At 41.7% G+C, this 14436-nt stretch overlaps 1 protein-coding gene across 3 annotated transcripts in view; it reads left to right on the forward strand.

The window, feature by feature from the left end:
- Positions 1–14436, forward strand: part of LOC139572293 (thrombospondin type-1 domain-containing protein 4-like) — an 86117-nt gene that overhangs the window by 20884 nt on the left and 50797 nt on the right. The gene's annotated exons all lie outside the window — the stretch shown is intronic.

The raw sequence follows: 14436 nt of genomic DNA on the forward strand, positions 1-14436 counted from the left end.
TCACCACTCTATAGAACTACAGTGACTTGTATCTTTCACCACTCTATAGAACTACAGTGACTTGTATCTTTCACCACTCTATAGAACTACAGTGACTTGTATCTTTCACCACTCTATAGAACTACAGTGACTTGTATCTTTCACCACTCTATAGAACTACAGTGACTTGTATCTTTCACCACTCTATAGAACTACAGTGACTTGTATCTTTCACCACTCTATAGAACTACAGTGACTTGTATCTTTCACCACACTATAGAACTGCAGTGACTTGTATCTTTCACCACTCTATAGAACTACAGTGACTTGTATCTTTCACCACTCTATAGAACTACAGTGACTTGTATCTTTCACCACTCTATAGAACTACAGTGACTTGTATCTTTCACCACTCTATAGAACTGCAGTGACTTGTATCTTTCACCACACTATAGAACTACAGTGACTTGTATCTTTCACCACTCTATAGAACTACAGTGACTTGAATCTTTCACCACTCTATAGAACTACAGTGACTTGTATCTTTCACCACTCTATAGAACTACAGTGACTTGTATCTTTCACCACTCTATAGAACTACAGTGACTTGTATCTTTCACCACTCTATAGAACTACAGTGACTTGTATCTTTCACCACTCTATAGAACTACAGTGACTTGTATCTTTCACCACACTATAGAACTACAGTGACTTGTATCTTTCACCACTCTATAGAACTACAGTGACTTGTATCTTTCACCACTCTATAGAACTACAGTGACTTGTATCTTTCACCACACTATAGAACTACAGTGACTTGTATCTTTCACCACTCTGTAGAACTACAGTGACTTGTATCTTTCACCACACTATAGAACTACAGTGACTTGTATCTTTCACCACACTATAGAACTACAGTGACTTGTATCTTTCACCACTCTATAGAACTACAGTGACTTGTATCTTTCACCACACTATAGAACTACAGTGACTTGTATCTTTCACCACTCTATAGAACTACAGTGACTTGTATCTTTCACCACTCTATAGAACTACAGTGACTTGTATCTTTCACCACTCTGTAGAACTACAGTGACTTGTATCTTTCACCACTCTATAGAACTACAGTGACTTGTATCTTTCACCACTCTATAGAACTACAGTGACTTGTATCTTTCACCACTCTATAGAACTACAGTGACTTGTATCTTTCACCACTCTATAGAACTACAGTGACTTGTATCTTTCACCACTCTATAGAACTACAGTGACTTGTATCTTTCACCACTCTATAGAACTACAGTGACTTGTATCTTTCACCACTCTATAGAACTACAGTGACTTGTATCTTTCACCACTCTATAGAACTACAGTGACTTGTATCTTTCACCACTCTATAGAACTACAGTGACTTGTATCTTTCACCACACTATAGAACTACAGTGACTTGTATCTTTCACCACTCTATAGAACTACAGTGACTTGTATCTTTCACCACTCTATAGAACTACAGTGACTTGTATCTTTCACCACACTATAGAACTACAGTGACTTGTATCTTTCACCACTCTATAGAACTACAGTGACTTGTATCTTTCACCACTCTATAGAACTACAGTGACTTGTATCTTTCACCACTCTATAGAACTACAGTGACTTGTATCTTTCACCACACTATAGAACTACAGTGACTTGTATCTTTCACCACTCTATAGAACTGCAGTGACTTGTATCTTTCACCACTCTATAGAACTACAGTGACTTGTATCTTTCACCACTCTATAGAACTACAGTGACTTGTATCTTTCACCACTCTATAGAACTACAGTGACTTGTATCTTTCACCACTCTATAGAACTACAGTGACTTGTATCTTTCACCACTCTATAGAACTACAGTGACTTGTATCTTTCACCACACTATAGAACTACAGTGACTTGTATCTTTCACCACTCTATAGAACTACAGTGACTTGTATCTTTCACCACTCTATAGAACTACAGTGACTTGTATCTTTCACCACTCTATAGAACTACAGTGACTTGTATCTTTCACCACACTATAGAACTACAGTGACTTGTATCTTTCACCACTCTATAGAACTGCAGTGACTTGTATCTTTCACCACTCTATAGAACTACAGTGACTTGTATCTTTCACCACTCTATAGAACTACAGTGACTTGTATCTTTCACCACTCTATAGAACTACAGTGACTTGTATCTTTCACCACTCTATAGAACTGCAGTGACTTGTATATTTCACCACACTATAGAACTACAGTGACTTGTATCTTTCACCACTCTATAGAACTACAGTGACTTGAATCTTTCACCACTCTATAGAACTACAGTGACTTGTATCTTTCACCACTCTATAGAACTACAGTGACTTGTATCTTTCACCACTCTATAGAACTACAGTGACTTGTATCTTTCACCACACTATAGAACTACAGTGACTTGTATCTTTCACCACTCTATAGAACTACAGTGACTTGTATCTTTCACCACACTATAGAACTACAGTGACTTGTATCTTTCACCACTCTATAGAACTACAGTGACTTGTATCTTTCACCACTCTATAGAACTACAGTGACTTGTATCTTTCACCACACTATAGAACTACAGTGACTTGTATCTTTCACCACTCTATAGAACTACAGTGACTTGTATCTTTCACCACTCTATAGAACTACAGTGACTTGTATCTTTCACCACTCTATAGAACTACATTGACTTGAATTTTTCACAAGTCTGTAGAAGTATGTGAACCCTTTGGAAATACCTGGATTTCTGCATAAATTGGTCATAAAATTTGATCTGATCTTCATCTAGGTCACAACAATAGACAATAACTGTCTGCTTAAACTAATAACACACAAACAATTATACGTTTTCATGTCTTTATTGAACACACCGTGTAAACATTCACAGTGCAGGGTGGGAAAAGAATGTGAACCCTTGGATTTAATAACTGGTTGACCCTCATTTGGCAGCAATAACCTCAACCAAACACTTTCTGTAGTTGCAGATCAAAACTGCACAACGGTCAGGAGGAATTTAGGACCATCCCTCTTTACAAAACTATTTCAGTTCAGCAATATTCTTGGGATGTCTGGTGTGAACTGCTCTCTTGAGGTCATGCCACAGCATCTCAATTGGGTTGAGGTCAGGACTCTGACTGGGCCACTCCAGAAGGTTTATTTTCTTCTGTTGAAGCCATTCTGTTGATTTACTTCTGTGTTTTGGGTCATTGTCCTGTTGCATCACCTAACTTCTGTTGAGCTTTAATTGGCGTACAGATAGCCTTACATTCTCCTTCAAAATGTCTTGATTAACTTGGGAATTCATTTTCCCGTCGATGATAGCAAGCTGTCCAGGCCCTGAAGCAGCCAGCAAAGCAGCCCCAAACCATGATGCTCCCTCCACCATACTTTACAGTTGGGATGAGGTTTTGATGTTGGTGTGCTGTACCTTGTCTTCTCCACACATAGTGTTGTGTGTTCTTTCCAATCAACTGTAGTTTCATCTCTCCACAGAATATTTTGCCAGTAGCGCTGTGAAACATCCAGGTGCACTTTTGCAAACTTCAGACGTGCAGCAATGTTTCTTTTGGACAGTGGTAGCTTCTTCTGTGGTGTCCTCCCATGAACACCATTCTTGTTTAGTGTTTTACGTATCGTAGACTCGTCAACAGAGACGTTAGCATGTTCCAGAGATTTCTGTAAGTCTTTAGCTGAGACTAGGATTCTTCTTAACCTCATTGAGCATTCTGCGCTGTGCTCTTGCAGTCATCTTTGCAGGACGGCCACTCCTAGGGAGAGTAGCAACAGTACTGAACTTTCTCTATTTATAGACAATTTGTCTTACCGTGGACTGATGAACATCAAGGCTTTTAGACATACTTTTGTAATCCTTTCCAGCTTTATGCAAGTCAACAATTCTTCATCTTAGGTTTCTGAGATCGCTTTTGTTCGAGGCATGGTTTACATCAGCCAATGCTTCTTGTGAATAGCAAACTCACATTTTGTGAGTTGTTTTTATAGGGCAAGGCAGCTCTAACCAACATCTCTGATCTCATCTCATTGATTGGACTCCAGGTTAGCTGACTCCTGACTCCAATTAGCTTTTGGAGAAGTCATTAGCCTAGGAGTTCATACTTTTTCCAACCTACACTCTGAATGTTTAAATTATGTATTCAATATAGACAAGAAAAATACATGTGTTTGTCTATTGTTGTGAACTAGATGAAGATCAGATCAAATTTGATGACCAATTGATGCAGAAATCCAGGTCATTCCAAAGGGTTCACATACTTTTCTTGCCACTGTAGACTTGTTGTGAGAGCGATTCCGTAGTTCACTGAAGTTCTGTGTTATTCTAGGAATGTTTCTGTCCGTGTTTCGGACGTCTATAACCGTTGATTTATTACACCCTTCTTCTTTCATTTCCCCATTGCCTCTCTTTCTCCTCTTTCTTCAGTTTCAATAGTGTCACAAAACTCTCACTCTCTCTTTCTCTCCTCCCCCTGTCACTTTACCCCTCCCTTTTCCATCTATTCATTCACCCCCGTAGTCAGACACACACACACACACACACACACACACACACACACACACACACACACACACACACACACACACACACACACACACACACACACACACACACACACACACACACACACACGCACACACACACACACACACAAACACACACACACACATATACAGTTTAAAGGAAAAAAAATATGCATTCCCTTACAATTCCACAGACCCTCTCTGCTGCTCATAAAACACAGTAGCACACACACATTCTACACATTGTATTTCTGTGCTCCCTCCCCCTCCCTCACTCCCTATTCAGTCACTTAGCCTCCCTCTGTTTTACACACACTAAACTCTATAAGAAGAGAACCATGTAACTCCTGCCTGCAGTGCCTAGACAATGACACATACATGACAACACACACTTTCTCTTTCTGACTGTTTCTCTAGTCTCCATCTATTCATTAGGCTCTTCTCCTCTTTACTGCTCTTTATCACTTTTCTTTACTGCTTTCCCTCACCTCTTGACCTTGTCCGCCTAACACAAACAGCCTCTCAGGGTGGTCTATTCACTGTTTACACACACACACACACACACACACACACACACACACACACACACACACACACACACACACACACACACACACACACACACACACACACACACACACACACACACACACACACACACCCTGGTCTCGTGTGTTTATGTCAAGCAGAAATATTTACAGCCATTACTAATCGCGTTTCATGCACATCCTCAAGGGTTTTTAACACATGAATACGCACTGTACTGGAGTCACACACACATTCGCGCGCATGCACACACACACACACACACACACACACACACACACACACACACACACACACACACACACACACACACACACACACACACACACACACACACACACACACACACACACACACACACACACACACACACACACTGAAGCACCCACAATCCATTGTGTGAACCTTTTGAACGTATTTTCCACACATTCTCTCATTGACACAAACAGTCACGGTTCTTTTTTAGAACTGGTGGTGTACGTGCGTATGTGTGTGAGTGTGTCTGTTCACTTGACTCTGTCCAGATGAGTAGAGTGTCTTTTTAAACTTTCCAGCTGTTGGTGACAGCTGTGTGACTGGAAGAAGGAGAGAGAGGGCGAGAGAACAAAAGAGAGAAGAGGGAGAGGATTGAGAAAGAAAGAGTGAAGGAGAGAGAGGGTAAAAAAGAGAGAAGGAGAGATGGGAAGAAATAGAGGAGAGAGCAGAAGAAGAAAGAGAGGCGAGAGAGAGAAGAAGATAGAGAGGAGAGAGAGAGAGAAGATAGAGAGGAGAGAGAAGAAGATAGAGGAGAGAGAGAGAGAAGATAGAGAGGAGAGAGTGGAAGAGAGGAGAGAGAGAAGATAGAGAGGAGAGAGAAGAAGATAGAGAGGAGAGAGAAGAAGATAGAGAGGAGAGAGAAGAAGATAGAGGAGAGAGTGGAAGAGAGGAGAGAGAGAAGATAGAGAGGAGAGAGAAGAAGATAGAGAGGAGAGAGAAGAAGATAGAGGAGAGAGTGGAAGAGAGGAGAGAGAGAAGATAGAGAGGAGAGAGAAGAAGATAGAGAGGAGAGAGAAGAAGATAGAGAGGAGAGAGAAGAAGATAGAGGAGAGAGTGGAAGAGAGGAGAGAGAGAGAAGATAGAGAGGAGAGAGAGAGAAGATAGAGAGGAGAGAGAAGAAGATAGAGAGGAGAGAGAGAAGATAGAGAGGAGAGAGAAGAAGATAGAGAGGAGAGAGAAGAAGATAGAGAGGAGAGAGAAGAAGATAGAGAGGAGAGAGAAGAAGATAGAGGAGAGAGTGGAAGAGAGGAGAGAGAGAGAAGATAGAGAGGAGAGAGAGAGAAGATAGAGAGGAGAGAGAAGAAGATAGAGGAGAGAGTGGAAGAGAGGAGAGAGAGAGAAGATAGAGAGGAGAGAGAAGAAGATAGAGGAGAGAGTGGAAGAGAGGAGAGAGAGAGAAGATAGAGAGGAGAGAGAGAGAAGATAGAGAGGAGAGAGAAGAAGATAGAGAGGAGAGAGAAGAAGATAGAGAGGAGAGAGAAGAAGATAGAGGAGAGAGTGGAAGAGAGGAGAGAGAGAGAAGATAGAGAGGAGAGAGAGAGAAGATAGAGAGGAGAGAGAAGAAGATAGAGGAGAGAGTGGAAGAGAGGAGAGAGAGAGAAGATAGAGAGGAGAGAGAGAGAAGATAGAGAGGAGAGAGAAGAAGATAGAGAGGAGAGAGAGAAGATAGAGAGGAGAGAGAAGAAGATAGAGAGGAGAGAGAAGAAGATAGAGAGGAGAGAGAAGAAGATAGAGAGGAGAGAGAAGAAGATAGAGAGGAGAGAGAAGAAGATAGAGAGGAGAGAGAAGGAGCTAGAGAGAAGATAGAGAGGAGAGAGAAGATAGAGAGGAGAGAGAAGAAGATAGAGAGGAGAGAGAAGAAGATAGAGAGGAGAGAGAGAAGAAGATAGAGATGAGAGAGAAGAAGATAGAGAGGAGAGAGAGAAGATAGAGAGGAGAGAGAAGAAGATAGAGAGGAGAGAGAGAAGATAGAGAGGAGAGAGTGGAAGAGAGGAGAGAGAGAAGATAGAGAGAGAGAGAAGATAGAGAGGAGAGAGAGAGAAGATAGAGAGGAGAGAGAGAGAAGATAGAGAGGAGAGAGAAGATAGAGAGGAGAGAGAAGAAGATAGAGAGGAGAGAGAAGAAGATAGAGAGGAGAGAGAGAAGAAGATAGAGAGGAGAGAGAAGAAGATAGAGAGGAGAGAGAAGAAGATAGAGAGGAGAGAGAGAAAGAAAGAGAGAGATGGAAAGGGGGAGATAATAATAAGGTGTGTATATGTATATATATAGACACACTACCGGTCAAAAGTTTTAGAACACCTACTTTCCTTCACTCAGCCCAAACCAGATGGGACGGCGTATCGCTGCAGAATGCTGTGGTAGCCATGCTGGTTAAGTGTGCCTTGAATTAAATAAATCACAGACCGTGTCACCAGAAAAGCACCCCCACACCATCACACCTCCTCCTCCATGGGAAATACACATGCAGAGATCATCCGTTCACCCACACCGCGTCTCACAAAGACACGGCGGTTGAAACCAGAAATCTAAATTTTGGACTCCAGAACAAAGGACACATTTACACCGGTCTAATGTCCATTGCTCGTGTTTCTTGGCCCAAGCAAGTCTCTTATTGGTGTCCTTCAGTAGTGGTTTCTTCCTTTCCTGTGGCGGTCCTCATGAGAGCCAGTTTTGTCATAGCACTTGATGGTTTTTGCGACTGCACTTGAAGAAACTTTCAAAGTTGGACTGCCTTTTTTTTCTTCAATTTCGTGGTATCTAAATGGTTGAGAGCTGTGCGTCCTCCAAAACACAACCCAACCAAGCTGCACTACTTCTTGACACAATGCCCACTTAACCCAGAAGCCAGCTGCACCAATGTGTCGGAGGAAATAAAGTACACCTGGCGACCGTGTCAGCGTGCACTGCGCCTCGCCCCCCACAGGAGTCGCTAGTGTGTGATAGGACAAGGACATCCCTGCTGGCCAAACCCTCCCCTAACCCAGACGACGCTGGGCCAATTGTGCGCCGCCCCATGGGTCTCCCGGTCACGGCTGGCTGCGACAGAGCCTATTTGAGCTGTTCTTGCCATAATATGGACTTGGTCTTTTACCAAATAGGGCTATCTTCTGTATACCCCCCTACCTTGTCACAACACAACTGATTGGATGAAACGCGTTAAGAAGGAAAGAAATTCGACAAAGAAATTCCACAATTCCACTTTTAAGAAGGCACACCTGTTAATTTAAATGCATTCCAGGTGACTACCTCATGAAGCTGGTTGAGAGAATGCCAAGAGTGTGCAAAGCTGTCATCAAGACAAAGGGTGGCTATTTGAATAATCTCAAATAAAAAATATATTTTGATTTGTTTAATGCTTTTTTGATTACTAAAGGATTCCATTGTAACGGCTGTCTTCGGGTGAAAGAGAGGAGGACCAAAATGCAGCGTGATGATAATCCATATTTTAATTAGGATATTTAAACGACGAACAAAAACAACAAACTGACAGAAGGAACCGAAAACGCTACAGTCCTGAACATGGGAACACAGAACAGATGAACACACGAACAGGAACAATCACCCACAAACAAACAGTGAAAACAGGCTACCTTAATATGGTTCCCAATCAGAGACAATGACAAACACCTGCCTCTGATTGAGAACCATATTAGGCCAAACAACAAACCCAACATAGAAACACAAAACATAGAATGCCCACCCAGCTCACGTCCTGACCAACTAAACAAAGACTAAACAAAGGAAATAAGGTCAGGAACGTGACATCCATATGTGTTATTTCATAGTTTTGATGTCTTCACTATTAGTCTACAATGTAGAAAATAGTACAAATAAAGAAAAAGCCTTGAATAAGTACGTGTTCTAAAACATTTAGTGTATATATATTATATATATATTATATTTGGCCTATTTCACACACGTGTATTACTACACACTTGAGATACCCCCTGAGACACCCTCAGAGAGTGGGGTCACAGGAAGGGAGAGACAGATGTAGACAGACCAAAAAGAGAGAAAAACAGGGGAACTAATCAGTGAAAGGAAGGGAGGAGGGGCACCAACTGAAAGGAGAGAGTCACAAAGCCTTACAGTATATACAGTGTATGTGTGTGTGTGTTTGGAGAGTATTGATGAGTTAATGCGAGCTGATCACATATCAGGGGCTTGTGTGTGTGTGTGTGTGTGTGTGTGTCTGTTGGTGTGTGTGTGTTTGTGTGTCGGTGTGTGTGTGGTAACCTCTGACAGCCCTTTTTTAGCAGCGTTAAGGCATCCGCATGCTTTCCATCAGAAACTGTTCAGGCATATATTATGAAGACATTGTTAGTTCATCGGTGATTGGTCAACAGTAGGGATTCTTCAACTGTTTGTCATTCAACGAGAGCGGAATCGTTTTCATGCACATTTTTGAGAAATACTCCAAACAATCTTAGTTAGATGTAAAATTGCACAACTAAGAACTCAAAATTAGTAACAGATTTGAGTTCTTTTAGATTACAGTTTTCCACACGTTTGCTGAATCGTTGGGCCATTTTCCCCAAAACTCTAAACACAACACCACAAACACAAAATGCAAAACTCTACAAATCTCTAGCAAAAGCAAACACTGCATTCAAAACTGTTCTCTTTTTTTTTGCATCAAAGTGACACACGCGTCATACGAATAGATCTGTCTACCAACCAAACACACTGATGTGCTCAACACAAAACACTACTATGAATATCCCAGCAGTAGGTTTATGATGTGCTCAACACAAAACACTACTATGAATATCCCAGCAGTAGGTTTATGATGTGCTCAACACAAAACACTACTATGAATATCCCAGCAGTAGGTTTATGATGTGCTCAACACAAAACACTACTATGAATATCCCAGCAGTAGGTTTATGATGTGCTCAACACAAAACACAACTATGAATATCCCAGCAGTAGGTTTATGATGTGCTCAACACAAAACACTACTATGAATATCCCAGCAGTAGGTTTATGATGTGCTCAACACAAAACACTACTATGAATATCCCAGCAGTAGGTTTATGATGTGCTCAACACAAAACACTACTATGAATATCCCAGCAGTAGGTTTATGATGTGCTCAACACAAAACACTACTATGAATATCCCAGCAGTAGGTTTATGATGTGCTCAACACAAAACACTACTATGAATATCCCAGCAGTAGGTTTATGATGTGCTCAACACAAAACACTACTATAAATATCCCAGCAGTAGGTTTATGATGTGCTCAACACAAAACACAACTATGAATATCCCAGCAGTAGGTTTATGATGTGCTCAACACAAAACACTACTATGAATATCCCAGCAGTAGGTTTATGATGTGCTCAACACAAAACACTACTATGAATATCCCAGCAGTAGGTTTATGATGTGCTCAACACAAAACACTACTATGAATATCCCAGCAGTAGGTTTATGATGTGCTCAACACAAAACACTACTATGAATATCCCAGCAGTAGGTTTATGATGTGCTCAACACAAAACACAACTATGAATATCCCAGCAGTAGGTTTATGATGTGCTCAACACAAAACACTACTATGAATATCCCAGCAGTAGGTTTATCATGTGCTCAACACAAAACACAACTATGAATATCCCAGCAGTGGGTTTATGATGTGCTCAACACAAAACACTACTATGAATATCCCAGCAGTAGGTTTATGATGTGCTCAACACAAAACACTACTATGAATATCCCAGCAGTAGGTTAATCATGTGCTCAACACAAAACACAACTATGAATATCCCAGCAGTAGGTTTATGATGTGCTCAACACAAAACACTACTATGAATATCCCAGCAGTAGGTTTATGATGTGCTCAACACAAAACACAACTATGAATATCCCAGCAGTAGGTTTATGATGTGCTCAACACAAAACACTACTATGAATATCCCAGCAGTAGGTTTATCATGTGCTCAACACAAAACACAACTATGAATATCCCAGCAGTAGGTTTATGATGTGCTCAACACAAAACACTACTATGAATATCCCAGCAGTAGGTTTATGATGTGCTCAACACAAAACACTACTATGAATATCCCAGCAGTAGGTTTATGTGCTCAACACAAAACACTACTATGAATATCCCAGCAGTAGGTTTATGATGTGCTCAACACAAAACACAACTATGAATATCCCAGCAGTAGGTTTATGATGTGCTCAACACAAAACACTACTATGAATATCCCAGCAGTAGGTTTATCATGTGCTCAACACAAAACACAACTATGAATATCCCAGCAGTAGGTTTATGATGTGCTCAACACAAAACACTACTATGAATATCCCAGCAGTAGGTTTATGTGCTCAACACAAAACACTACTATGAATATCCCAGCAGTAGGTTTATGCCTTTTGCATTGTCAGTGTTATACTGTAGCCGGTTGTAAAAGATTGTTACAGTAACGTATACCTACTCAAATACACAGGTTAAATAAAAAATATACATAAATAAACACACAAATGCAATACAGTAACAAAAACATTGTCATTCATTTTTTAAAATGCAGTATTTTTGAACACTTGTGTTTTGTATGTAACACTTTCCGTACCCAACAGGAGAAAACCAGGAAAAACATTCAGTAAGATAAAGGGTTTTCTGTACAAAAATAAAAAATGAAAGTGGCTCATTCCTTCAAAACTCTAAAGACAAAAACACATGCAAAAAGTAAGAAAAAAGGCATTAGGCTGCATCCTGCCTCCTATTTGGGTCTGGCCACAGCACCTCATCTACATCACAAGCCATGTTCTCCCTGGCTAAACAGCGGGGAAAGAATCTTCTGGAGTGATGGATCCAGCCGCCCAAAGCCCCCACATCAACTTCACCACATGCATCCTCCATTGCCTGCAGAAGAGGCACGCGTGTGAGGGGATGGCGGTCATACACCTTCCATCGCCATGCCAAAAAAAACTATTCAATTGGGTTTAGGAATGGGGAATATGGTGGGAGGTATAGAACAAATTGTGGGTGGTCGATGGACCAGAGCAGCCCGGTGGAAACTCACGTTGTCCCAGATGACAACATACCTGGGCTGCTCTGGTCCACCCCTCTGCTCCGGTGGAATGAGGATGCCATGTAGTGTGTCCAGGAATGTGATGAGAAGGGCGGTGTTGTAGGGACTAAGGTTGGCATGGTGATGGCTGACGCCTTGCTGGCTAACGGCTGCACACATGGTGATATTCCCTCCACGCTGTCCAGAGACATTCACAACGGCACGGTGGACAATAATGTTCCGTCCCCATCTTTTGGCTAGCATCCAGCTCCAAGACTCTGAAGCAGACAAGACAAGGTGCCATAGACCTAGAGCAGTCAGTATGGTGAGGCACAATACACTGGATTACAGTACTGTAATGTGTCTATACAGTGCTGATATGATAGTAAATTCACAGTATAGTACTTACTTGCACATATTCATAGTGCTGTTCTTTAACCCTCTGAGTGTCGCTGAAATGGCACCCTGTAGACCTGTTTAATCCGGATTCGGTTGTGCTGTAATACACGGTCCAGTGTAGACAAGCCCTCCTGGTGAATGTTATTGAATATTGTGTTTCTGAAATGATGTGGTTCTGGATTCCTCGCAGTCTAATGGTATTGTTTGCCACCACCATGTTCACAATAGCGGTCTCCTGTTCTGGTGTGAACAGCCGGGTTCTTCCACCATGGTCGGGCCGTCTCTCAGTTCTGCAGAAGAGCCACAAATATGATGACATTACTGTAACGTTGGGCAACAATCACTGATTAACATAGTTCTACTGGTATGTCGGACTGCAGTAAACATAAAGAGCATAGTGTAGATGGTAGGTAACTTACCGGTTGTCATTTCTGAATGTACGGATGATAGATGCAACCGTGTAGCAGCTCAGGTTGGGCTGAACTCTGCCCAGCCTCCCTCATACTCAATCCACGGTTGAGCACATGGTCAACCAATGTGGCCCTGATCTAATCTGAGACAACTGTCCTTCCTCATCCTCCTCTTACTCTCACTCCTTCACCTCTAGCTCTTGATTCACCATTGACTTCCATTTTCCTCCAATACAGGAGAGCTCATCTGTGGCCTTTTATAGTGCTAAAGCTCTGATTTCTAAGTGAACAATTCAGCAACTAGTGTTTACACCTGTGAGGAGTTGGTGTTGCCAATTGGTGTATAGAGCTTGGCATTGTGATTGGAGTTGCTTTCCAAAGGGACTGAAGATAATTTTATTTTTAATGTTGTGCCTAACGTAGAGAAATGTGTGTAGTGTTTTGCAAAATGTGTGATATAGAATTGAAAAGTGTAAAGCAGGAATTGTGCTTGCAATTTTGCAGACTTGGTTTCAGGGATTGGGTACATGAGTTTCAGGTTTCAGTGTTTGCGTTTCAAGTTCCAATTTTAGTGCGTAAACAATTGGGAAAAACAGTAATTCTGACTATTTTGAGGAAGTGTATACTGGCTACGGCGTCTCAAGATGGACAAATAGTACTATTGCATTTTTTTCTACATTTTAACGGAAAGGTCTTTTAATGGAGTATGAGAGCACCTTGGTTTGGTTCTCGGCTAGGTGAAGGCTGAACCGAAGCATGCGGAAGGCTTCAGGCGTTTCTAGTATTAACACTGTGAGTAAGTACTGTCACTTAGTAACTGAACTCCTTCTGCCCTCTTTATTAGTGCTTTGTGTGTGTGTGTCCCTCTGGGGGTCAGGTTAAAGTGATTTACAGTCAGTACTATGATCTTCACTGTTCCTCTATTGGAGTAATATATCAGGTGTGCAGGGTTAGACTCCAACTGCTCTACTCACTCCCTTTAGAATGCTCAAACTGTCTCCAGTACTTCTCTATTGGCCTGACTCTCACGTGCATAGACACACTTACACACACACACACACACACACACACACACACACACACTCAGACACACACTCAGACACTCAGACACACACACTCAGACACACACACAGCTCAGTGTTGGATAGAAAAGCTGGGTGGATTTATGTGTGTGTGGCTGATCCCAGAGAGTCTATTATTTCCATATGCCGCTTAGTGCATCGGCCCACTGTCAGAGCGATCATGAGACAATGGTGTGTGTGTGTGTGTGTGTGTGTGTGTGTGTGTGTGTGTGTGTGTGTGTGTGTGTGTGTGTGTGTGTGTGTGTGTGTGTGTGTGTGTGTGTGTGTGTGTGTGTGTGTGTGTATATGTGTGTGTGTGTGTGTGTGTGTGTGTGTGTGTGTGTGTGTGTGTGTGTGTGTGTGTTTGTCTGACTAATACCTCTCTCCTATTTTAT

The sequence above is a fragment of the Salvelinus alpinus genome, chromosome 4 (genome assembly GCF_045679555.1).
Source record: "Salvelinus alpinus chromosome 4, SLU_Salpinus.1, whole genome shotgun sequence".
Taxonomy (NCBI): domain Eukaryota; kingdom Metazoa; phylum Chordata; class Actinopteri; order Salmoniformes; family Salmonidae; genus Salvelinus; species Salvelinus alpinus.